The sequence below is a fragment of the Aulonocara sp. 'chitande type north' Nkhata Bay genome, linkage group LG9, assembly GCF_057382095.1.
Source record: "Aulonocara sp. 'chitande type north' Nkhata Bay isolate Kocher_YH1m ecotype deep benthic linkage group LG9, A_spYH_male_GT1.1, whole genome shotgun sequence".
Classification (NCBI taxonomy): domain Eukaryota; kingdom Metazoa; phylum Chordata; class Actinopteri; order Cichliformes; family Cichlidae; genus Aulonocara; species Aulonocara sp. 'chitande type north' Nkhata Bay.
Window position 1 is genome coordinate 9,481,623 of NC_141352.1, and position 23,757 is coordinate 9,505,379.

Consider the following 23,757-nt stretch of genomic DNA (forward strand, 5'->3'; position numbering starts at 1 on the left):
CATTTCACCTCAGTGTACTAGCCTGTACTTGAAGGTAAAGGGGTGAACTGTTTATAATAAATCCAGTCGTCCACTAGATGGAGACAAATACACATAGATGAATGCGGACTCTGGTTTAGTGAGTGCACAGGGTGGGCCATTTATATGGATACAGCGTAATAACATGGGAATGGTTGGTGATATTAAAGTCCTGTTTGTGGCACATTAGTATATGTGAGGGGGCAAACTCCTCAAGATGGGCGGTGACCATAGTGACCATTTAGAAGTCGGCCATCTTGGATACAACTTTTGTTTTGTCAATAGGAAGAGGGCCATGTGACACATCACACTTATTGGTAATGTCAGAAGAAAAACAATGGTGTGCTTGGTTTCAACGTAACTTTGTGGCCATTTATACGACAGGGGAATAGTTTTGTATTATCTCTGGTTTTCACATCACATCTTTGTGATTGTTTCTGTCTGACTGATGCTCTGGTTGGCGCAAATCCACATTTACGAGACTGGAGATCTGTCCTGTGCACCTAAACGGGCTCCACTTCATCCTGGGGATTACATCGATACACCCATCAGGAGGTGGTTAGAACCCCTGAGGAGGACAGTGTTTACAGAGAAGCAAGCCCAGATGCTGCATGTGCACAGAAACATCTGTGTTATAACAGGACTTTTTTAAATTAAACAAACTATCTGCATGTCTGAGTATAAAATAAATCGATTTCAAGATTCTTATAAACACTTAAACCTCTTAAACCTGATTTAAAGTATGATATCTATCTATCTATCTATCTATCTATCTATCTATCTATCTATCTATCTATCTATCTATCTATCTATCTATCTATCTATCTATCTACTGTATATATAGTAACTACTTTTGCATCCTTTATTTAATCCAGCATCTTTGCACTCTGCACCATAAACATGCTGTGTGTCTTGTTGTTATGCTGATGTCATTTTTCTGTTTTGTAGACTGAGGGCCAAGAAATAGCCGGAGCCATATTCCTCGCATCCTGACACATACTTGGTCAATCAAGCTAATTCTGATGGAAAAGCTCTCAATATGCATCTCTATCCTTTCACCCAAAGAGGGCGCTGTAGTTTAATATTTAGCCAAACAGGAGGCATCTCCTCACCTGTATTCATGTCACTGCAGTACAAAAAACAACAAGAACCCTGGTTCCTGGTTCCAATCAAACACAAACTGAAGCCTAAAAGTGAAAGAAACGACAGCAGGTCAGGCGTCTGGAGCTGTGGGAGTCAAACCTGTGACCTGCAGCCTTGGACTCCTGTGATTGGTCCTCTGCTCAGAGCTTTTTCTGTGTTTCTGAAACCAGTGAAATATAATCTGTAAAAGAAGTGAAAAGTTGTTCGCAGTGAGAACTGATCAGTGACGCTCGAGGACTTTTACAGAGAGTTAAGCGGAGATTCATTTTCCTGTCTGAAGAACTGCAAAAATGTGGCGTCTATAGTTCTGGTGTAAATGTAGAAAGGGTGCTGGATTCGTTTCTTGCCTCCTTCACCACAGTGTTATATTATATTAATATCACAGCTGCAGACGTTTACGGCCGACCTTATTTTAAATACTTCGTGCTCACTTTCATCTCTAGTGAAACATGATTAAATGTAAAATATGCGTGCAGCATCTCTTACTAACTGCTGTGATGACAGTAAGTGATAACACACACCAGGGGGAGACTGTGATACGCTTCACACTGTGGGCTTGCTGCTAACAGGCGGCATGCTGGGAAATAATGGATCCTGCTGAGAAGTGGACTCAAAGTTATCGGATTGGGGAAAAAATCGCAAATAAATAAATAAATGTTGGACTGCTATCATGAAGCGATGATGTGACTCAATCATCTTCATTTTGCTGATTAAAGTTGATGTTTTTTGGAGTTTCTATTCATTTATCATTATATTGTTTTTAGATTATTTATGTTTATTCTGTTGCTACAATTTTTTGTCTTTATTATTAATTTCTCTTTTTTCTTAAATGAAACATTTTTGTTGTTTTTTCTTTTCCCCTGCTTTTACTGTTGGCAGAGATCAACTTCCAGAACATGTTTAAAAATATTATAAATTACATTGAAAACATTAAGTTGTGTTCTTTGGTTGTTACTGTTGTAAAATATTTAGTTTCAATCTACTTTTCCAAATCCCTCAGTGATAGTTTTACTCCTTAGTTTTTATAATGTCAGTGGTTTTGTGCAGGGAAACGTTTTGGATGTTTAGAGCAGATATTACAAGTACATGAAATAAAATGATGAACAACAGTCTCCTCAGGCCAGTTGTGCTGACAAACTTAACCTTAACGTTAGTTTTATAAGGACAATACTGAGTTCTTGTTGTTAGTTTTACTTTGCTGTAATAACCTTGTTGGATCATTGAATGAAACAACTACATGCAGCCATGATTTTATGATCTCGCATCAATCTCTCACAGCAGACAAGGAAAAACCTACAATCCAACTCGTGCATTCTGGGCAGTGTAGTCACACATGTGTGTTTGAAACGGTCGTGTTTAACTTTAAATCCTTGATTTTAGCGTGTTGTGATCATGCTTTAGAGATGCTGTCTTTAGAGTCTTGTGGGTGTGTGATGTGTTTCCTTGTGTTTGTGTGGCTGAGAGCAGCTTTACAGTGAATCCACACAGGAATACGCGAGCAGTGATGAGCTGACCAGTGACTGTGGATTATTAACGCAATTCAGCGACTTGTGTATAATAAGAATTAGTGACGCTGAATTAAACTTTGCTTAACTTCACAGTGAGTGATTGAGAAGATAACAGTTGGACTGAAGGATACTGCTGATTGAGACATGACTTTGCAGCAAATACATTAAAGGGACAGCCAACATCAATGTGAGCTACCACCTCCAAATCTAAGGCCAAAGTTCTCAGTCAAAAAACAGTGGAGTGCCCAGTCCAGGTTGGGAAGGAGTTAAATCTTTTTGTGAGTGAAGGAAAGAGCTGGAGATTTTCAGGTGGACTGGTGTGACATAGACAATAATGAGGGCGCTGTAACGCTGTGGTGATGAGAGAGCTGTGTGACAGTGAAACTGTGGAATTATGGATCGATCTATGTTCCTATCCTCACCTTCCCAACGTGGAGATGGCAGGGGAGGAGGAGAGCTGGGCATCTCTGCCTAGGCCCAACCCCCCGTGACCCAGAACTGCAGGAATGGATCAATCGATGTCAATACACTGCAGTGACTGACAAGCTGTGATCATAATACCAGGATTTACTAAATAAATGAGATAAAACCAGAGTTCCTGTAAATGATCCGGTGTATGGAGCACAAAAGCAGGCTCTCTCTCTCCTAACACAAAATGTAAACTCTATACTTGCAGGTTTGGCAGGTTTAACAGATCACCGGGACCGAGACTCCTGGGAAGTGTTGATGTTCAAGGTAGTCATTGTTGATAAATGTTGATAAAGTTGGTCTATGGGTCACAAGAAATGAAACATAAAGTGTGTAGGACTGAAACTATGTTTGGCTTTTTTATTTGGGCAGCACAGGCAGAATTCTATTTTATAAGGAAACATGTTTTTTTTTACAGTGCATAAGACAATGAAAGTCATGGACTCTGACTTCATGTTGTGAATGATTAATATAAATTTCTGTAAAGTGTGCGGTGTTTGGGGCACATGTATGTAAAAAAGTCTTTATCGTAATATTTTTTATTTCATTTTTTAGCATAAAGTATATTTCAGTTAGAATTACACAGCACACTTCTAGTGCTACACATCATGAACTGTCAGGTGTACAGAGGTCTGATAAACTGCATTAATACATCTTAGCCGTTACTCTCATGCGTGGACTATCTGCGTGTCTCTGCTTACAAAAGTGCGCGTGCCCTCGGCCACCACAGAACGAGACAAACGGGAATTGGGGCGTAACCTCGCGATAATCCACTCCCTCTCTATCTCCCCTTTCCCAACTCTCTCCCTCTCTCTCTCAGTGCTTGGGGGCAATCAAGCGGCGGGGATGATGGGAGTCCGGCCGGTCAGCCCTGCCAGCCTACCGACGCACCTAAACGCAGCCCAGCACTCCGCTGTGACGGCTCAACTTCTCTGTGTTCCTCCTCCCAGAATCTACCCAGAGAAACAGTAAAACCAGCAGCTGGAGCCCACGCGGGACTTTATTGGAAGCGCGCGCTCCTTTGCTTTTTAATGATCACACCTGAAAAGGATAAAATTCTTTTTCTGTTTTTAAAATCTGCTTTCGTGATTCGGACCAGGGCTCCTTTCAGGATTAAAGGGGAGCAGATGAAGAGCTAAAGCCACTCCAGGAGAATTAAGAAGTTGGGGAGATGCTGGAGGAAGCGGAGCAGGCGGAGTGAGGGAGCCCGGTGCGCACTTTCTCCTCCCCGGCTGGACTGAAGCGCTACAGTCCGCTCCTCTTTGCGCTGCTGGAGGCGCGCGCAGGGGACACTTGCTCATTCATCTCAGCTACATCATCACTTTCCCTGGATTAACAAAACAAGCGAAGAAGAGCTCAGAGATTTCACTCCACGCACTCCGCGGAGTTTTCCTGTGTGGATGGGGTTCGAGCGGCGCGGCGGGGATGGTGTGAAATAAAGCAGCAGTTTTTTAAACGCAGGAGTTTCACATGTGAGTATCTCCTTTTCTTCTTAAAGCTCGGGAATGTTCCTGAACGATTGAACTCTGACCTTTCCCGCTGATCCTGGCGTTTCCAAACACCTGCGACACGCCGCGTGGCGCGCTCCTGATATCAGCCGTTTATTTGCCCCGTGAGCGCGTTCACGGAGCAACTTTAATCAGACCGGAGAGTGTTCGGGTGCGTTTGGAGGGCCCAAGTCGTTAAAACGTCCCAGCCTCTTAATTTATTTAGTCCCCTGCAAAGAATGACCCACGCGCGCGTTCCTGGAGTTTAAAGGTAATTGAATTCCCCCACCTGCCTCAAAACTCCCGTTTGCACCCATTTCCACGCAAATTTGTTTTTTTTATGACGCAGGCGGAGGTCAGCCCCGAAAACTCGCAGTTTTCAGTAGATGTCAGAGCGCTTCACCCTCCTTCACTTCCCCTTCTGCTCCGCTGCTTTGAGCCACTTTCGCCCTCCAGAGACTCCGCTCCCCCTGTTCCTATGCAACCCCGCTCCTTCCCGGCCGTGCCGAGCCGAGCACACCCGTGCCACCACTTTCCATTAATTAAGCGGCTTTGTTTATGTGAGAGGAGGCTCATTTGGGGCCGTGCTGGTGGCTGCTGGTTGTCACATTTACGTCTTTGTGATATTCCAATAACACCGCTGAGACGCGAAGTGCGTCAGTCTGACCTTTCTGCCACTTTTTCCTCCAAGAATCTTTCTGTTGTGAAACGCATAAAAGCATCCCGCAGATATGAGGACTTGTTAGAGGATGTACATGTATGACACAGATTAGAACTCTGAGTGTCTGGTACATGTATTTGATGTCCTCGATGGTCACACCGGACTTTCTTATATCGCTGTAATATTTAAATGGCACTGGAGGTGTGTGTTTGGCGCTGAGTAATGAGTTTACAGACGGAAATGGCACCAGAAGTGTTGTCTATTCATTTTATTTTAATGGAGCCGTTGATTTGCTACACGCTCATAGAGAGAAACACTGCTACAGTCAAAGTCATTTTCTGTCCCTACAGGTACAGTCACCATAAATGTCCCCTGCAGAGCTCATTATTAGTCCTCCGGGCCTGAAAAGGTGCGCAGTTGTATATTTGCACCGTTTATTCCAAGATTTTCAGGAGAGCGTTTTTGCTCAAAATTGCTGCTCAAATATTAACTTCAGTCTTCAATTTGTTTATTTGGGATTTTCTTTAATAATCTGACATGCCTCATTCGGTGTCTGTACAGAGGTTTGTAAGGTTGCCTCACAGTGAGAAAGTTCTGGGTTTGAGCCTTCGTGGGCGATTTGTTCTCTCTGTATCTCCATGTGAGAACTCAAAGGTGTTCTCCAGAGGTTTAGAGCAGCACTGGTTCTTCTAGATGTATTCTGACAAGTTCATCCTGTACCTGTCTTGCATATCAGAAAAGAAACAAGGTTTAAGTTTCTTTTCACCATTGCACTATGAGAAATTTGTTTTACAGCAACAATTCCCATTATAACAAGAAATACAACAGAAACTAATTACAGGAAATGGAAGAATTTCTACCAAGTAAGCAAAAAGAGCAAACGTGCTAGAGTAGAGACAGAAATACAAGCAAAGGCCTGTTTTCTATTAAGCATATTAATAACACTCAGAAGAAACGAGACATGGAGGGTTTCAGTCCTCCAAACAGCTCAGGGTAAAAACTCAAACTGTCCAGCAGTCGGTGGTTCAGACCAGCTCTGACTCTCTGTTCTTACAAATCCTTCAGTTTTAACTGCTTATTTATTAAAAGCTTTTATTGTTTATTTGGGGTGGGATTTCTCCATTCTCCCCACACAGCCAAACACAATCTGCTGATTCTCTCCTGGCTCTAAGGACTCAAAAAAATGAAATTGGGTGGTTGTTACATGTACAAGATTCAAACTTGTAATTTGAACTAAATAATTTCATCTTTCTATGGTGAACGTAATTAAATCATATAGCATCTGCATGAACTTCAGCAACTTAATTTGTTCTTGTTGAGATGACCTGATACAATCTAGTAAGAGCGGTTATTTGCTGGACTCACGCAATTCACAAGATCACATGAGATGTCAAACTGCAGGAAAATCACTAGACAGCTACACCCACACCACGTGTATGCTATCGCTATTTATTGTGGTTTAACCTGTCAAGGACAAAAACGTACAGAGAAGTCTGCATCAAGCCTTGAAATCACAGCTTTCCTAGTTTTAAGCCTGGAGTGACAGCTTGGTGGTGTGATGGTCAGTGCTGGTGCCTCACAGCAAGAAGGGCCTGGGTTCAAATCCACAATCCAATCTAGAGTTATTGGTGATTCTAAACTACGCATGAATGCAAATGGTTGTCTGTCTCTATGAAATCATCAACCCCCATATTGGTTCATTAAGCAAGACTAGCCGTAATTGCCTTGATTAACAAAGTTGTTCAAACAACAAGATTTCATTGTGTTTTCCTGAAGTTTTTAACTTGTGCAGAATGAATTAAAACAAAATTCTGATTACATTAAACCACTAAATGCCAAACGTGTTGGTTTGACATGGTCAACTGGGTTATTGTACTTGGTTAAATCACGTGGAAAAAGGTGACACGATTAAATTGTGTTCATCCAACAACTGATTTTTTTGAGTGAGTGCAGACATGAGAAAAAGTGTTGAGCTGTCAGACTAGAAATGACTGGGTCATAAATTAATGTGGATCTGGTTTTGCACCTTTTTAACCTCCTGACATCCACCTGGTCACCATAAACCCCCCCTGAGGGCAAGGTTAGGGTTAGGTTGCATTTTAGCCACATGCTACACATGCATAGTTTCAGAAACTGGAAACAGTGGTGTCAAATTCAGTTCCAGGTCCGGGTGGCAGAGAAAAGCGCAGGGCCGCATAATTACGCTTAATAAATTGATTTCAAAATGTCTGCATAAGACACAACATCCTCAACCGGCCCACAGGAAAAAACAGCGAGCGATGAGCTGCGAAAGGAGCCGAACGATGGCTGTTTTGGAAGTTTGACTAATAACAGAAAAGTAAAAGATGGTAGTTTGTGCAGTTTGGCTGTAAGCTTTAGCTTTCTTTCTTTCAAGTTTTCAAAGTCTCTGAGTAATTGTGGTCGTGGTATTGACCATAATTGCAGCTATGATTTGTGCCCTGACTGAGCTGTTCTGCTTTCATAGAAGCTTTTTAGAGAAATGTTGGTAAACCAGTGCCTGAGAAACACTGATACAGCAAATGAAAATGCACCGATGGCTTTTTTGCGCTGCTGTGTGTGTGTGTGTGTGTGTATGTGTTGCACTAACTGATCTACAGTCTCACACCTGCTTTGAGTTACCGTGGGAACCACTGTGAAAACCGCTGCATAAAGCTGACAAACAGATGCACCTTTAAAGATACAATAAATGTTTCTGACTTCTAGAAGCAGATTTGAAATCACCTCACGGTGCTGCTGAACACGTGCACCAGGTGTCGGTAAGGTTCGAGGTTTTTTTTCTCCTGAAAGGAACAAACGCAGCAACATTTAGAGCTGCAGTGTGTTAATTCAATTCACAAACTTTGACCTTCCACCTTCTGGATGAATGCCTCTCCGTCACAAACACCACCTGGCTGACTCGGATTATAATTCGCAGGTCAGCGGCGTGCAGTGTGACTGTTGTCGCCTGGTGATAAAATCTCATATAACTCACCTGATAAAGACATGAATGGGTTTATCATCACATGATTTATGTGCAGATTCATAAAATTAAAGAAGTGAAGTTAGTTTTATAACGTGAAAGCATGAGAATCAACAGTTTTATCTAGTTAACAGGAAGCGAGTTTAAATTATTAAAAGAATTATTATAAATGATTTGTAATCAACCAATTAACCATTTAGCTTATAAGAAATAAAAAAAAAAGGCTAAAAATGTTGTTTCACTTCTTTTATTTTCTTCAACCACAAAGTTCAGAAACACAACTATATATTTGAGATATATTACTGCAGATACTTTCTCCACAATTTTCCATCAAAAAGTCTCAAATGGTGAACAGTAACAATATTTTTAATACTTTAATTGGATGAGTAAATAGATTACAGCAGCAGTCCCCAACTTTTTTTGCGCCACGGACCGGTTTATGCCCACCAATATTTTCACGGCCTTTAAGGTGTCGCGGATAAATACAACAAAATAAAACTAGTACCGGTACCGATAAAAGAAGATTTATTCATAACACACGTGAAAAGACCCAGGAAAACCGAGTTAATGATAAAAACGATAACAAAATAACGCTGAAAACCGATAAAAACCCTGAAAACCAAACATTTCACACCTGAGCCTCAACTCTCGCAGCCCGGTACCAAACGACTCACGGACCGGTCCGAGGCCCGGGGGTTGGGGACCGCTGGATTGGAAGAAAAATGGCAGGTAATTAGCCAGAGTGCTATTTTAACCTCACATCAGGTCTCCTCTCCACTCCACCCCCCACCTCTGCGATGTGTCCTTGAGCGGGACGGCAGATGAAAGACTTGCAGCCTAAACGTGTTAACAAAGAACCAGGACCAGCTTTTGGACCACATAAACTAAACTCCCCGGCAGCTTTATCTTAATGGATCTCATTCAGCTCCAGCTGTGCGCAAACAAACTTTTTTTGTGATAAACTGAAGCACCTTTACTCCATTCCTGAATTCATCCACCCATTCCCATCTGCATATCTAATTCAGGGTGTGATGGGGCGAGAGGCAGGGTACAGCTGCGGCTAATTTAGCATCACTAACTAATCTAACATGCGTGTCTTGTGAGAGGAATCCAGAGTACCTGGAGAGAACCTACACAGGTACCGGGATATTATGTAAACTGCACACAGAACGGCCGCAGGCAGCAAATCTCTCACTGCCACCTTCTAACCTCCCTGCATGGGTATGAAATAGTGCTGTTGTAGGTGTGAGGCTGTAGGTGCACAGGTGAGGTGTCTCTTGGTCGTTTGCTTCGGCTCTGCCGCTCTCAGCTTCAGATGTCCTGGTGTGCAGAGCTGCTTGGGCCTCTCAGTGCCTGGGAGAAGCTGCAGGCTTGCTGCTTCTGATACCTTATGGTCAAAAACACTGTTTCCTTTTTCATTTACATTAGACTTAAAACTCACGAGAATCTGCTGAAAAAGACAGGCAAGTCAAAGAAAATGAGAAGCTGCAAAGAAGAAGATTTGTTGGTGGAACAAACGCTGATGGAAGGTCAGAAAAGAATCCTCAGACTGAGAAGCTTCCGGTGGCACTGAAGATGCAGTTTCAGTGTCGCTTGGATTGCTTCAAAATATGTAAGAAAATAAATAAATAATCTGCAGTCCTGTGATCCCATTGCCTTCTGGATTCTGGATGGAGTGACGGTTACAGACAGAAGAGGCCATCAGGGGTTATTATACGCTTTACTGGAGCGTTAGGACGGCACCAGTTAGAGTGCTCGCAGAGAGTCTCTGGTCGTGATGTATTCAGCTCCACTCGCTTCTTCATCATGTTTTAGTTCCTGTTTACTGAACAGGATGTCTCAAAGCAACTGGCTTCTGAAGTCGATCCAGGAACGTCTGGGCACTAAGATTAATGAAGATATTTCTGTAAACGGCGGCCGTTAGCTGAGAAAAAAATAAAAAAATAAAATAAAAGCGGTGTAGCTATTTTTTTTTTTTTTTTTTTTTTTTTTTTGGAAAGAGCAGCAATATTAAAAAGAAATCTCAACACCTGACAGCCAAGAGTGTGAAACACTTGTTTGGGCTTCAGTGTGCAGAATGATGTGTGCAGCCGGTAAAGGAGTTTCAAACTAATCTGAAAGGCAAGCCTCTCGTAACGGGCAGTTTAGACCAGCATGAAGAGGAAACCTGAAACCTGTAATGTGCAAACATGAGAACAGACTGTCAGCGATACAGGGCAGGCCCTGCAGATAAAGTTTGAAGTGAAAATAAGAACCTTTATTTTTATAGCACTTATAAAAAAAATCAGTTTTACAAAAACTCACGTAACAGTTTCTAACAATGAATCATCGAACCGATATCAGTTTACAAAGGGTCGTGCTTTATAAAATATGATGGATTATTTATAAAAATTAAAATGTAGAGGGATACTACAGGGAGTGCAGAATTATTAGGCAAATGAGTATTTTGTCCACATCATCCTCTTCATGCATGTTGTCTTACTCCAAGCTGTATAGGCTCTAAAGCCTACTACCAATTAAGCATATTAGGTGATGTGCATCTCTGTAATGAGAAGGGGTGTGGTCTAATGACATCAACACCCTATATCAGGTGTGCATAATTATTAGGCAACGTCCTTTCCTTTGGCAAAATGGGTCAAAAGAAGGACTTGACAGGCTCAGAAAAGTCAAAAATAGTGAGATATCTTGCAGAGGGATGCAGCAGTCTCAAAATTGCAAAGCTTCTGAAGCGTGATCATCGAACAATCGAGCGTTTCATTCAAAATAGTCAACAGGGTCGCAAGAAGCGTGTGGAAAAACCAAGGCGCAAAATAACTGCCCATGAACTGAGAAAAGTCAAGCGTGCAGCTGCCAAGATGCCACTTGCCACCAGTTTGGCCATATTTCAGAGCTGCAACATCACTGGAGTGCCCAAAAGCACAAGGTGTGCAATACTCAGAGACATGGCCAAGATAAGAAAGGCTGAAAGACGACCACCACTGAACAAGACACACAAGCTGAAACGTCAAGACTGGGCCAAGAAATATCTCAAGACTGGTTTTTCTAAGGTTTTATGGACTGATGAAATGAGAGTGAGTCTTGATGGGCCAGATGGATGGGCCCGTGGCTGGATTGGTAAAGGGCAGAGAGCTCCAGTCCCACTCAGACGCCAGCAAGGTGGAGGTGGAGTACTGGTTTGGGCTGGTATCATCAAAGATGAGCTTGTGGGGCCTTTTCGGGTTGAGGATGGAGTCAAGCTCAACTCCCAGTCCTACTGCCAGTTTCTGGAAGACACCTTCTTCAAGCAGTGGTACAGGAAGAAGTCTGCATCCTTCAAGAAAAACATGATTTTCATGCAGGACAATGCTCCATCACACGCGTCCAAGTACTCCACAGCGTGGCTGCAAGAAAGGGTATAAAAGAAGAAAAACTAATGACATGGCCTCCTTGTTCACCTGATCTGAACCCCATTGAGAACCTGTGGTCCATCATCAAATGTGAGATTTACAAGGAGGGAAAACAGTACACCTCTCTGAACAGTGTCTGGGAGGCTGTGGTTGCTGCTGCACGCAATGTTGATGGTGAACAGATCAAAACACTGACAGGATCCATGGATGGCAGGCTTTTGAGTGTCCTTGCAAAGAAAGGTGGCTATATTGGTGGCTGATTTGTTTTTGTTTTGTTTTTGAATGTCAGAAATGTATATTTGTGAATGTGGAGATGTTATATTGGTGTCACTGGTAAAAATAAATAATTGAAATGGGTATATATTTGTTTTTTGTTAAGTTGCCTAATAATTATGCACAGTAATAGTCACCTGCACACACAGATATCCCCCTAAAATAGCTAAAACTAAAAACAAACTAAAAACTACTTCCAAAAACATTCAGCTTTGATATTAATTAGTTTTTTGGGTTCATTGAGAACATGGTTGTTGTTCAATAATAACATTATTCCTCAAAAATACAATTTGCCTAATAATTCTGCACTCCCTGTATATTCATATACTTATTTTTAAGGATTCTCACCAGACAAGTGAAGATTTTAATGAAAAACAGCACAAAGATCTGCTTTATGTAAATGTTAACGTTTAAATAGTTAAATCATTTAAATATTTGCTGTGTGGCTGGTTTCAGTCAGGCTGTGTGGAGGAGGAGAAAGTTTCACATCCTAGAAATGATTATTTCTTGTCTGGAAATTGTGACTTTGTGGAGAATCAGTTGTATAGACCCAGATGGAGATTAATGTTTGCCGGTTCTTGTGCCACATTCGGTCTTACTTGACAGTTTGTCTCATTCAGACATAGGTCCAGCTTACCTGGACCAGATGTCAGCCATGGTTTATGGGCCACATCTGGCTAACTCCACACTGGCTGGCACACCCAAAGTCTTATTTAAGGTCTTATTGGTATAAAATAGGTTATATTTGATAAACAGATGAAGCAACTCAATATCAGGAGCTCAGTTCATGAAGAAATGTGAGACTGGCCTATGCTCACCGTAATACCTGCAGATGGCACACATCTCCAGCTGTTTCCAGCTGTTGAATCAACGCCCCTGATATTCTTATGTAGAAGCCTCTCAGTGTGGTAAAGCTGACAGAAATTTAAATTCCCAACAGTTTTCTTAGACTTTCACAGGACTTTAGATCTACTTTGTAGACAGAAGCCCCAAAATTCACAAACTAAATATAGAATGACAAAAAGATGTTGAATAACCGATAAATGGCTTTTACTGCTATTTAAACATTCAGCATTTATTGTTGAATAAAATCATAATGAATAATTATTAGTTAAAAATTATTACTATGGTTAGAATTGACTTCTATTAATGAAAAAAAAGCCTTGACTGTAAAAACTTAATAACTTGTGATACAAATTGTGATTTTATTTTGAAACAATGAAATATGTTGATTTATCAATAATGATGGGAGCTGAAGTCATGTTTGTGACGGTTGAGATAAAAAAAAAAGATTTGTAAGATGAACGTTGTCTATCGCAGAAGCTTGGAAATGACAGCGTATCAACAGGAAATGCAACCACTGAAAGAATAAAGAAATACCTCAGTAAAAAGCTCAGATGTTATTGTAGCAAAATATTACTCTGTAATGTCATAAAAACTGCAATGAAAGCGCCACTTCAACAATCACTGTCCTTGCATATTCATATATTTTGCCAGGTGTGGTGTGGTGAGGGTGTGGCCTGTGTGCAGGTGCAGTTACAGGTGTAGGGGACCTTTAGAGAGCAGCGGTCAGTTTGCCTCGTCATGGTTGCAGCTCCTCCTCAAACAGCCTGTAGCTGCTGTGTCAACACCTCGCCGCCGCTCTGCTGCGGCCCACAACAGGTGTTCGAGTGCTGCACCGCCTGCCTCGCATGCATCACGTGTGTGTTTTTGTGTGTGTGTCTGTGCCTACATGGGTCCGTTCATGTCTGAACCCGTATTTGGTGCGTTTGTGTGTGTCCGGATGCCTCTCGGTGTGTTTCTGTGTGCGCGGTTGAAAAGCCCCACACGGCGTTGTGCTGTTTGTTCAGTGTTGGAGCAGCAGGCCTGACCTTTGCTGAGCAGGAGCTAAGACAACATGAGCTGCTGTTAGCCGGACGAGCTGCACTGCGGCTCTCTGACATCAGTCCTCAGGTTGGAACCAGCTTCCTGCTTATTACCTCTTACCTTTGTGCAGAAAAGGCACTACGGGAAACCCGAGAGCATCTCTATAGCTTTTATGGTCAAGCTTAGAAACCCACAGTCCACCTCTGAGCATTTGCTTAGCATTCATTTCCTTTGTTGTCTTCCTGCCGTTTGTTTTCATGGCCATTAACTCCCATGAAAGACGTAAATGTTCATGTCGTACCCTCTAAACAAAGCATGAAATGATCTGGAACGCAAACCGCAACTTGTGGTTCCTGGCACTGCCGGCTGATTTCAGCGAAACAAACTTTTCTGAGAATCCAAACTCAGAACGATCACCTGCGCTCCAAAGAAATGACATTCGAACTCTCTTTTCATTTGGTCATATAAAAGCTTTAGGAGTTACACAAGTATTCACGGCAGGTCCATCTCAGTGTAGCAAATGCACTTTAAAAAGTTTTGCAAACTTTATATTCAAATGTAAAAATGTAGGAAGTGAAGACAGATTTAAACACATCAGTTATCTAAACATCTAAGAAGCTCATAAACACTGATTATTACCCATACCCAGCACACAGGTTGTTCATAGCTCATCCATAAAGCTCTATAGTTTATTATCAGCTGGTCACATATGAGCTCCTCTCATTGGTAGTTGCTTCAAACAGTTACCTAGACGTTTATCCCACAGTCTCTGGCTGCCTCGTCTCCATCAGCACATTGCACAATCTGCTTTCCAGAAGGAAACAAAGTCTAAACATAACTGAAGTAACGATCATGACACCGTTAAGCATTTTAATGTCAACAACAACAATAAAATGCACTCCTGCATCTCTACAGCATTTTCTAATCTGCTGAAGGACCTCTACAGTCTTTTAAAGGCCTTTTTGTCACCACTGCCAACAGTTAGGAGCTCTCTGAATAACTTTCTTCATTATCAGGAAGTTAGTCATACCTTTAAGCAGAAAATTGTCAAAAGAAAAACACATTCTTCTGAGTCTTAAGAGTCGTCCTTAAAGCTACTGTTAGCTGCTGGTGCTCTAGATTGTATTTATTTCTCTCTGTTGAGGTCAGGAAAGCGATTCCGCTCCCTGAAGACCAACACAGAGAGACTGAGGAGGAGCTTCTTCCCGCAGGCGATACGGTCTCTCAATCACACCACCACACAGTACTGACCCACACATATGGTTCTTACACACACACTGGACTTTCTGGACTTTGGTTTTGCACAACACTGGTCACTATATTCTTCATTTCCAGTTAATACTTGTACAGCTGCTGTTATTGTGTATATATTTATTTATATTTAGATTTCTTCATACATTCTTATATAGTTCTATATTGTGTATTTTGTTGTACAGTTATTTTATTTAACTTTAATTTATATATTTTATCTTATTCTTCCCAGTTAAATTTACCCTTCATTCTAATTTGTGTTGTACAGTTATTTCATTTTTAACCTTAATTTATATTTTATTCCTTCCTAGTTAAATTTACCCTTTTTAATGTTTCATATTTATTTCCTATCTTATTCATAGCCTTTTCCTTTTTTGTTCTCTTTAGGTCACGAGCAGTTGTCCAAGCATTTCACTACATATCGTACTGTGTATGACTGTGTACGTGACAAATAAATTTGAATTTGAATTTTATTGTGATTAACTGTTTGTCACCACTTGTTGAGCTGCCTGGATTTCACTGCGTTTCCTCCAGTAGATCACCTGAGTCCCTGGTTCAGACCGAAGGCGGTGACTCAGCGGCACAGCAGCTCCGTGAGGAGGCTGAGTCAGGATGGACAGATCTGTTGCTTTAATCTCAGTGATCCTCTCTCCCAGAGAGCGCAGAGCTGACAGTTTAATTATCTGTAATTTCTCTGTTAAAGCAGCTTGCAGAGAAAGACTCTTAAAAGTGACGCCTTCTCTCCGTCCTTCAACAATTTTACTGCCCAAATCAGCAGAGCTTGTTTTTTTCAGATTAATGGATGCTCATATTGAATGAAATACACGCTCACTTGGCAGTTTATAGCACCTAGCTGAAACCAGCGCAGTCCAATCAAACGGCCCTGCAGTAAATCATGTTTCAGAGCTTTTAAAATTTAGTTCAATTCATCTTTGGGGCCATTATGGTCTGTGGTGCCGTTCAGCTGAACTGCATTATAAATAGAGGCGTGTCTTTTATTTGGATTGAATGGGATGATTGAAATAATAGCAACAGCACTACATATGCAGCCCATAAAAGTAACACTTTATAAAAGCAGTTCCAACAAACACTGAGCATTATAAGCTTCACGTAGGAGGATTTACTGCAACTGTATCACCTTCACGCACTCTGATGCATTAGTGGACATAAAATGAGTCTAATCAAGTTTTTCCAAATTAAAGTTAATTGTTAAACATATATATATATATATACTTTTCAATCCCAGCAGGATACTTTCAAAGAAATACAAAGTGACATGGCAATATTCACTGTGATAACACGATGTGTCGTAATCAAAATGTGTTAAGAATCAGAGATGATCTATAGCAGAAGGATGTTTGAAAGCCTTAGTGTTAGACCTTTAGGGTGTTTTTTGGATCCTGAAATGAAAATATTTAGAAGAGCTGGAGCACAGGCTTCTTGAATTGCATTGCAGCCATATTATTGGTCAGATGATTACATTAAAAATGCTCCCAAAAGCTACAACAGCACAAAAATGGTCCAGAGGTCCAGTTTGGAGACCGTTAGCTGAGGTCTAGCAGGCAGCTAGCAGACTGTATTAGCATAAACCTGTCAGTAGGGTTGTCAACAATGCGATACTAATCGATACTAAAAATTTCTTCTGGGTTACAAACTCGTCTTATTTGCAACAGTATTGATACCAACAGTGCATTCCTCTCTTCTATAATGTGTGTGTTATAAAAACATCCCTGTCCCTGTAAAGTTGCACAGGTCAGGTGAAACTATCCAAAGAGGCCAAAACAGTTTTTGCATCAGGCTGTAAGTGTGTTTATTTTTGCTGTAAAGTTGGACATTTGAACATGGGAGTCTATGGGGACTGACTCACTTTTGTGGCACTAGAGGAACTGCAGCGTTTGTGTTGTCTTTGTCTTGTTGGTGCTTGCTGAGCACCTGTAGCATCTTCAGAGCTCCTCATTAAGCTCCACCTGCTGCAGCAGACCATGAGACGCGGCTGAAACTCGAACAATTGACATTTTTTGGGTCTAATTGCTCTCGGGGCGGGTTACGTAACAACGCAGCCTCCGAGAATGTTCTCAGCCTGTACTTGAGACGTATTATCACAATGTCACAATCTTCACTGGGTGAAGACACAGTGAATACGCTGAATACATGGTGTCATGTGTCATCAGTATGTGTGCGTGTGTCTATTAATAAGCTACAGCAGCCTGCTGTTGTTTTAAAGCTTCTCAGCCTTTTATTAAAAACTTAAAACCACTTTTTATTCTGTGACTAAAAATAAAACATAAATACTTTGCCAGTACTGCCACCTGTGGAGTAATAGCATTGTTCTCACAGCACTTTGGACACATTGAAATTGCTGTTTTTTGCTTTGAAAGATCCACTTTCCCCCCCTCGTCCTGTAAAGGTGGGCTATAGATTTTTTTTTTTGAAAACAAAAAAAAACTCTGACAGCCAAATCTTAAAGTCCCTTTTACTTATTGTGCCGCAATTAAATTGAGAGTACAAAAGCTTTTGTTTAAATGCTGCAGACGTTCTTTACAGGAGTCTGTGATATTCTTTAATGGCAGCTCCAAAGGCAGCTGCATCGGTGAGTCATATAAAGTAAAATACCAAAGAGCAGCATGTGTCAGCTTTAATAGAGGTCTGACAGTCAACATTTTTCTTAAGTGCCTGTTCAAGGCAGCATAAGGCAGCTTACGGAGGAACAAAGAGGCCAGATAGCTGCACCTTGAGCCGTTCGAGCTTTCGCCATAAAGGAAAACCGAACAAAAGGAAAAATCTTGGAAAGTATGATATTTTTTATTTTTTATTTTTTAGGAGAAGAGAAGGAAAAGAGGCATGGAAAGTATTCCAACCACTTTGCTTTTTTTAACACACCGAAACTTGATCCAAAAATAGATTTTAGGAAAAAGGTAAATCTCTACATGTCATTCTCATTCCTGACGGGTAAAATTAAATAAAATATTTCAGCGTTTCAGTTTTGCACAAGGTGTCATTTGACAGGGCTTATTATGGAGGGTCTGCCACTGCCAACTTGTTACTTTTTAAAATAAAGAGCACATTTTAACCAGAAACCTATCTGATTCATTTTTAGCACCTAAATCTGAGTTAATTTAGTAGATCTAAGTTCACCTTAATATTTTTCAGAAAACACTCGAGGTGGGAAATAAGCTGCTTTTAGTTCAACAGCGTGCACATTGTTGAACTAAAAACTATAAGATCTTTGTTGTCTACTTGCAGTAACTTCAACTTCCACCAGGGGGCTCACTTCAGGAACCAGCCTGGACATGAGCTTTATGCAAATGAGGTGCTGGCAACTCAGTGCTCGTCTCAAAATACAACATAGTGTGTTGCACAGCTGGTTCACACACTCAGCAGGCAGCATAACATCAGCAGCAGCAAATCGGTGTTCCTCCCGGGATCAATAAAGTTTTTTCTGATTCTGACCCAGATGCTGGAACTGCCTCCTGAACTCACAGCTGTAATCAGTGCCAGCAGCAGACCCCCCCAGAGTCTTTCTTTACGTTCAGTGCGGGACTCTTTTCAATAATTCGGGATGAGCACAGCAGCGGCGGCGAGGAAGTGGACCGTGTTTGTTTTGATTACAGCGGAGACCCTGGGGTTTTCTGGCTTTTTAAATGAAGTTCAGTCACTTCAGTAACTTTATTCATTCTTTTTTTCTCCCTTCACCTTCGCTCTGTGTTTTCCCCACTCTAATCCTGTCAGGTTAAAACCAAGACATGGAGAAGGTGGTGAAATAACTGCTTTTCAGTTTTGCACACAATTACAGAACGTTAATTAAACCAAAGAAGGTCAATTTCATTTTGCATTGTTATTCTTTTCAATAACAATAATTATTACATCCTCTTTATTTATGTTCTCCACCAAATCATTACAGATAACAGTGAAGTGTAGCTAACAGTGCACATGATTTCTAGCCTTTTCTTTATTCGTGACACAAAAGCCTTCTTGCATTTTGTTCGTATTGCTTTTCATGTTAAACAGATGTCACAAAAAACTTTGTGCTGAGATGAGGAGGTTGGGGCAGGTGGTGGGTTAATCAGGGGCACATCTGGCACATCCATGGACTCCTCCAACAATGTTCTCAATATATGAGTTCAGACCAGCTGTGGAGCGAGCTCGGGCTTGGAGGTCATTTTCTTGTACGGTCTGAAATGATCAGTCTAAGAAATGCTGAAATTACATGTTTCATATTGTTTCCAGTTTTAAAGGACCTTTGAGCTGCAGGCTGGAGTTCAAGGCTTCTCTTCACTCACTGTTTGAGTACGATCAGAAAAAGATCTTCTAAAAGGTTTCTTTGAAAAGCTGCTCGGGGGTTCAGAGAGTGCCTCCTGCACTCCCTGCAATGCTTAAGTATTTGTGGGAACAGGCCGCTCCCTGTCTAGAGTTGTCTGGAGTGTGACCTGGTGGAGATATTAGGGTGGAGATATTTTTGAGGAGCAAGACTTTTATTTTTTCCCCCATGAGTAATTCCACCTTTTATTGCTGGCTTCTTTAAAGTTGCCGACAACCAGCTTCAAATCGAGCTCTCATTTACCACAGCCAGTTCAAGGACTCCAGTAATGCAATAATCCAGTAATATTACAAGTCTGCAAACTAAAATCTGGAATAAAATTAATTTAAAAGTGCTTTTTAAATGTCGTTTTACCGTCATTAGATTTCTCAGAAGAACGATCTGCCTCTGATACTAAAAAATCCACGTTTCATTTGTCTTATGGGACCTTTATGTCTAATGGACACTTCCACAACGAAACCATCAGAATTATGACTTGTACAAAACATGCAAAGCATAAACATTTACGACTACATGGTTCTGTTTTATGTGGGAACAGGACAGTCCGGACGACCAGGAGTCAAATGAAGGACCTGTGAGGGCGGTTTGTAACCTGTGTGGTATTCTTGTTAACTATTCACTGGTCACTGGGTCAGCCCATAAAATTAACCTCTAACCTCTATTTGCACTGTCCCCCCGCCTCATGTGCAGACACCATCATCTACATGTTTGTTTACATGTGACACCAGCTTGTCATTAATCAAGACCAGTGTCAATTAAAATAGGAATGTGGGTTTATAATAAAGTGCAGTATACACACTACAAACCATAAAACTTTTTTAAAAAGTGGTATTCAAACAGTATTTTCTCTTTCAGTCACATATGTGTGTGAAGACATTTAAGGTAGCATGGCTGTGTAAACGACACAGGAAACAACAGATTTATTGTAGACTGTAGACAATGCCTTCACCTTAAACACTCTCAAACCCGGCGGTTTATTGGCAGCAGCTCGGCCTCCGGCTGTTTGGTCAGTTGACCTTGGCGGCAGTTTGTCCATTTTGAGGTCTCGTGATTTATCAGGGACACATGGAGTCATTCGACCTCCTGTTAACACCACCCGCACTCCTTTGCTCCTCCTCCACCCGTTTAAACACCAGATGCCCATCCTTCTCAGTACTCTTCTTTCTTCTCAGAAATATTTAACCTCAATTCAGAATTTAGCTTTAATACAAGAGAAAAATCTTCTCTTCTTTGAACTAAATTGTTACTCTCAGTCTGTGCTGTCTGATTTTGGTAATAATGAGAACATTTAAAGGAGTTCTGCATAACTTCCAGAAAACTGCTCTGAACTGCAGTCGACATCCTGTAGCTCATGTTTGTCAGTAAGCATCGGTTAAAATAGATGGAGACATAAACAGGGCCGTGGTGCACTTACCATTGACTTTACATTTTGTTATGTAATTTTATGTTATGTTGACCTCATGGCCTTTTTGCTGTGCAGCATGTCTCTATGTTAGCTTGGTTAGCTATCATTAGCCAAAAAATATATATTTTAGGATCTGATTTGACCACAACTAAACAATCCATTCACAAATCAGACACCCTGCTGATATTGTTAGTTTTATTCTGTAGTTTTTTAGTAACCATGCACAAAAACATGAATCTTATAAAACGAAAAATGACATGTACCAAATTTAGCCACTTCCTGTTTTCCATCTGCAGTATTGACTGTAATTTTATGGCCACGTTTCCATTTATGTGGAATCTGGTCATTTGTTGACATTTGGACTTGATTTCTGAGGTGACGCTGCGTTGTTCAGTTTTAAGGTGGGATTGTTTCGAATTTTGTGGAAAATTCATCCAGATGATGAACCAGGAAGTGAGAGGCCGAGCCAAGAAAGTCGTGGAAAGCCTTGTGTTTTCGCTACAGTCTGCTTACAAATTGGTAATAATAATATTAACTATGAAAAATATTTCTTATTCTGTTTTTTTTTAATTCTGTTTGTAATTTGAAAAGGTGGTGAGACATGAAACCATGGGACTGATGGGAAACGTGGTCTTCTTGTGTACCAACATTTGGTGGCCTAAGTGTTGCTCTGCCTGCTTTACAGTCGGCCGTCCGTCGGCAGCAGAAACATTAAATGCGACTCAGATCTACCAATGATTAAAAACGAACCTCATCGCAGTAAATCGCTGCTCTCAGCTGCAGGCCGACATTTGAAAACACTTTGCTGCTAGTGATTTATTTTGACGTGGGGCGGCCGTGTCAAACACTTCCGTCTCCCTCCTCTCTCTCCATGTTCTTCCTCCCTCCGTCTCTCATTTCTCCTCCTCCTCGATTTGTGAATCCGTAAAGAGGCCGCACATTTACACATGCGTCCCTTTCACTTATCGCCAGTTTCAGTCAGAATAAATTAGGGAAGTTATTAATTTATCAGAGAATAATTATTTCTACATTATTCTCCAGGGCCACACATGAAACTCCACGGTACTTTGAATTAATAATTCATCTTTTTTTTTAATGAATGAGTGAGAACATTTCAAATATGAAATAAGAGAATAAAATGTAATGAAATAACTCCACTGCAGTGGATATAAAGACTGCAAATATTGTTTGCTTTAGGAGGTGAAAAGCTGAGTGAATGAGCACAAATATAAATTAAAGAATTAATGACTGACAAGCAAATTTATAATGCAGGCAACATTGTTTGTCCAATAAGTGTGGACATTTGATATTTTCACACCATGTCCTAATGTGTCCTACTGATGAGTCTCTCCACTATCCTTGTCATTAATATTAAAGCATGTTGAACATTTGAGTAAGTTATTTGAAATTATAAAATTAAAAAATAAAATTTCCACGAAAGTAGCTGGAAAACGTGGTCACCGTAATATTTAAATAAATACTTAAATGTAGCAAACACTGACGATTAATACACCATAAAGTGATGTATACTAGCTCGTTCATGTAACTCCTTGTTAATTACTACACACTCACAATGAACAAACTTGGTATACGTATAAGTTCAGAGGTTAACAAAGTCCAAGGAGGAGACGCAAAACAAAAAGAGCAACACAAACTAGGAAGTATAACAGATGCCTTTAAGGCCAAAGAGACGGCTGGACTATTTATACACCGAGAAGGCTGAAAGGGTAAGGCACCGCAGGGATGAGTGAGACACAGGTGCAGACAATCAGGGGAGAGCAGATAGAACAGTACAGTAACTAAAGACACGGGGAATGAAGAAGCTTTGTTTTGACTGCCCCCTCACTCACCAAGGGTCTCCACACAGATAGCTCCACATATCTGATTCTGACACAACCCCAAAGGGATATGTGTCTCCTCCTGGTCTCAAACCTGAGATCTGTCATCTCTAAACTGCTACAAAGCCATAACTAAACACACGAGGATTTACAAACTCAAAATAGAAACTGGAGCTAAGTGAAGGCCGAGAATTGAAAACTACAACTAGAGTAGTAAATGATGTAAACGGGTATCCACAACTTGATGAAAACCTGACAGGAACCAGAACTTCAATAATCCAGTAAGACTCAAACTCAACATTGTGAAGGCACCAAAACCACGAACCAAAGCAGAAACTTCATGTAGTAAAGACAGAAATCAAAGACAAAGAAATCTGACTTAAGTATAATAACGAAATCAGAACAGATGTCTAGAACTTCATAAATACCAAATTGTGACTAGAACTCAAATACCACAAGGAATAATACTCAAGATTACCTGTAGTCTATTAACTAGATAAGAACATTTAAATATCAAAGGTTAAAGTGCTGGAACAAAATCAGAGATGATAAAAACATGCTCTGTTTAATTTCAAACTTTATGCAAATATAATATAGTTATTTTTATAATCAATGAACTATTTAAACATGAGCGATGATTCAAGTTGACAGTAGAAATTTTATATTCGATGTTTACAGTCTTGGCACGGCACAGAGACCGAAACCTAAAGTTCACTAACATTTGATCAGATACCCTGAATATGATCACTGACCAGGAGCTGTTACTCACTACAGGGGTGTCAGTCACGGTCCTGTTAATCACAGAAGCTTTACAATATTTACATTATACATTTTACTGCTGCATACACTGAACAGAGGCAGAAATACAGGTTTTGTTAACATTCGAAAAAGAACACAGACCCAGAGTCATAAATGACTGCAGGACTCAAAACCCTTACACGCAAGTGTTCAGAAATGGTGAGTGCTGTGAGTCTTTGTTTGCCATTACATAACATAAAACAAACTTACAGATTCATTCTTGTCTGTGTGCAAGCACAAAAACCAAGAAACAGAAAACTCAAAATAAGTTGGTAACATTACATTAACTTAAGTAAAGGGCACTAATTTAAAGGAAGAAAGGATATTGCTTCTCTTTTCAATGTAGATATTTTATAT

General features: G+C 40.7%; 1 protein-coding gene across 1 annotated transcript in view; it reads left to right on the top strand.

Moving 5' to 3' along the window:
- Positions 1-4,033: 4,033 nt before the first annotated feature.
- LOC147321604 (sodium channel protein type 3 subunit alpha-like) overlaps positions 4,034-23,757 on the top strand; it is a 270,039-nt gene continuing 250,315 nt past the window's right edge. Inside the window, exon 1 of the mRNA XM_086305639.1 lies at positions 4,034-4,609. The gene's annotated coding sequence lies outside the window, so the exon portion shown is untranslated. The remainder of the gene's footprint in view (positions 4,610-23,757) is intronic.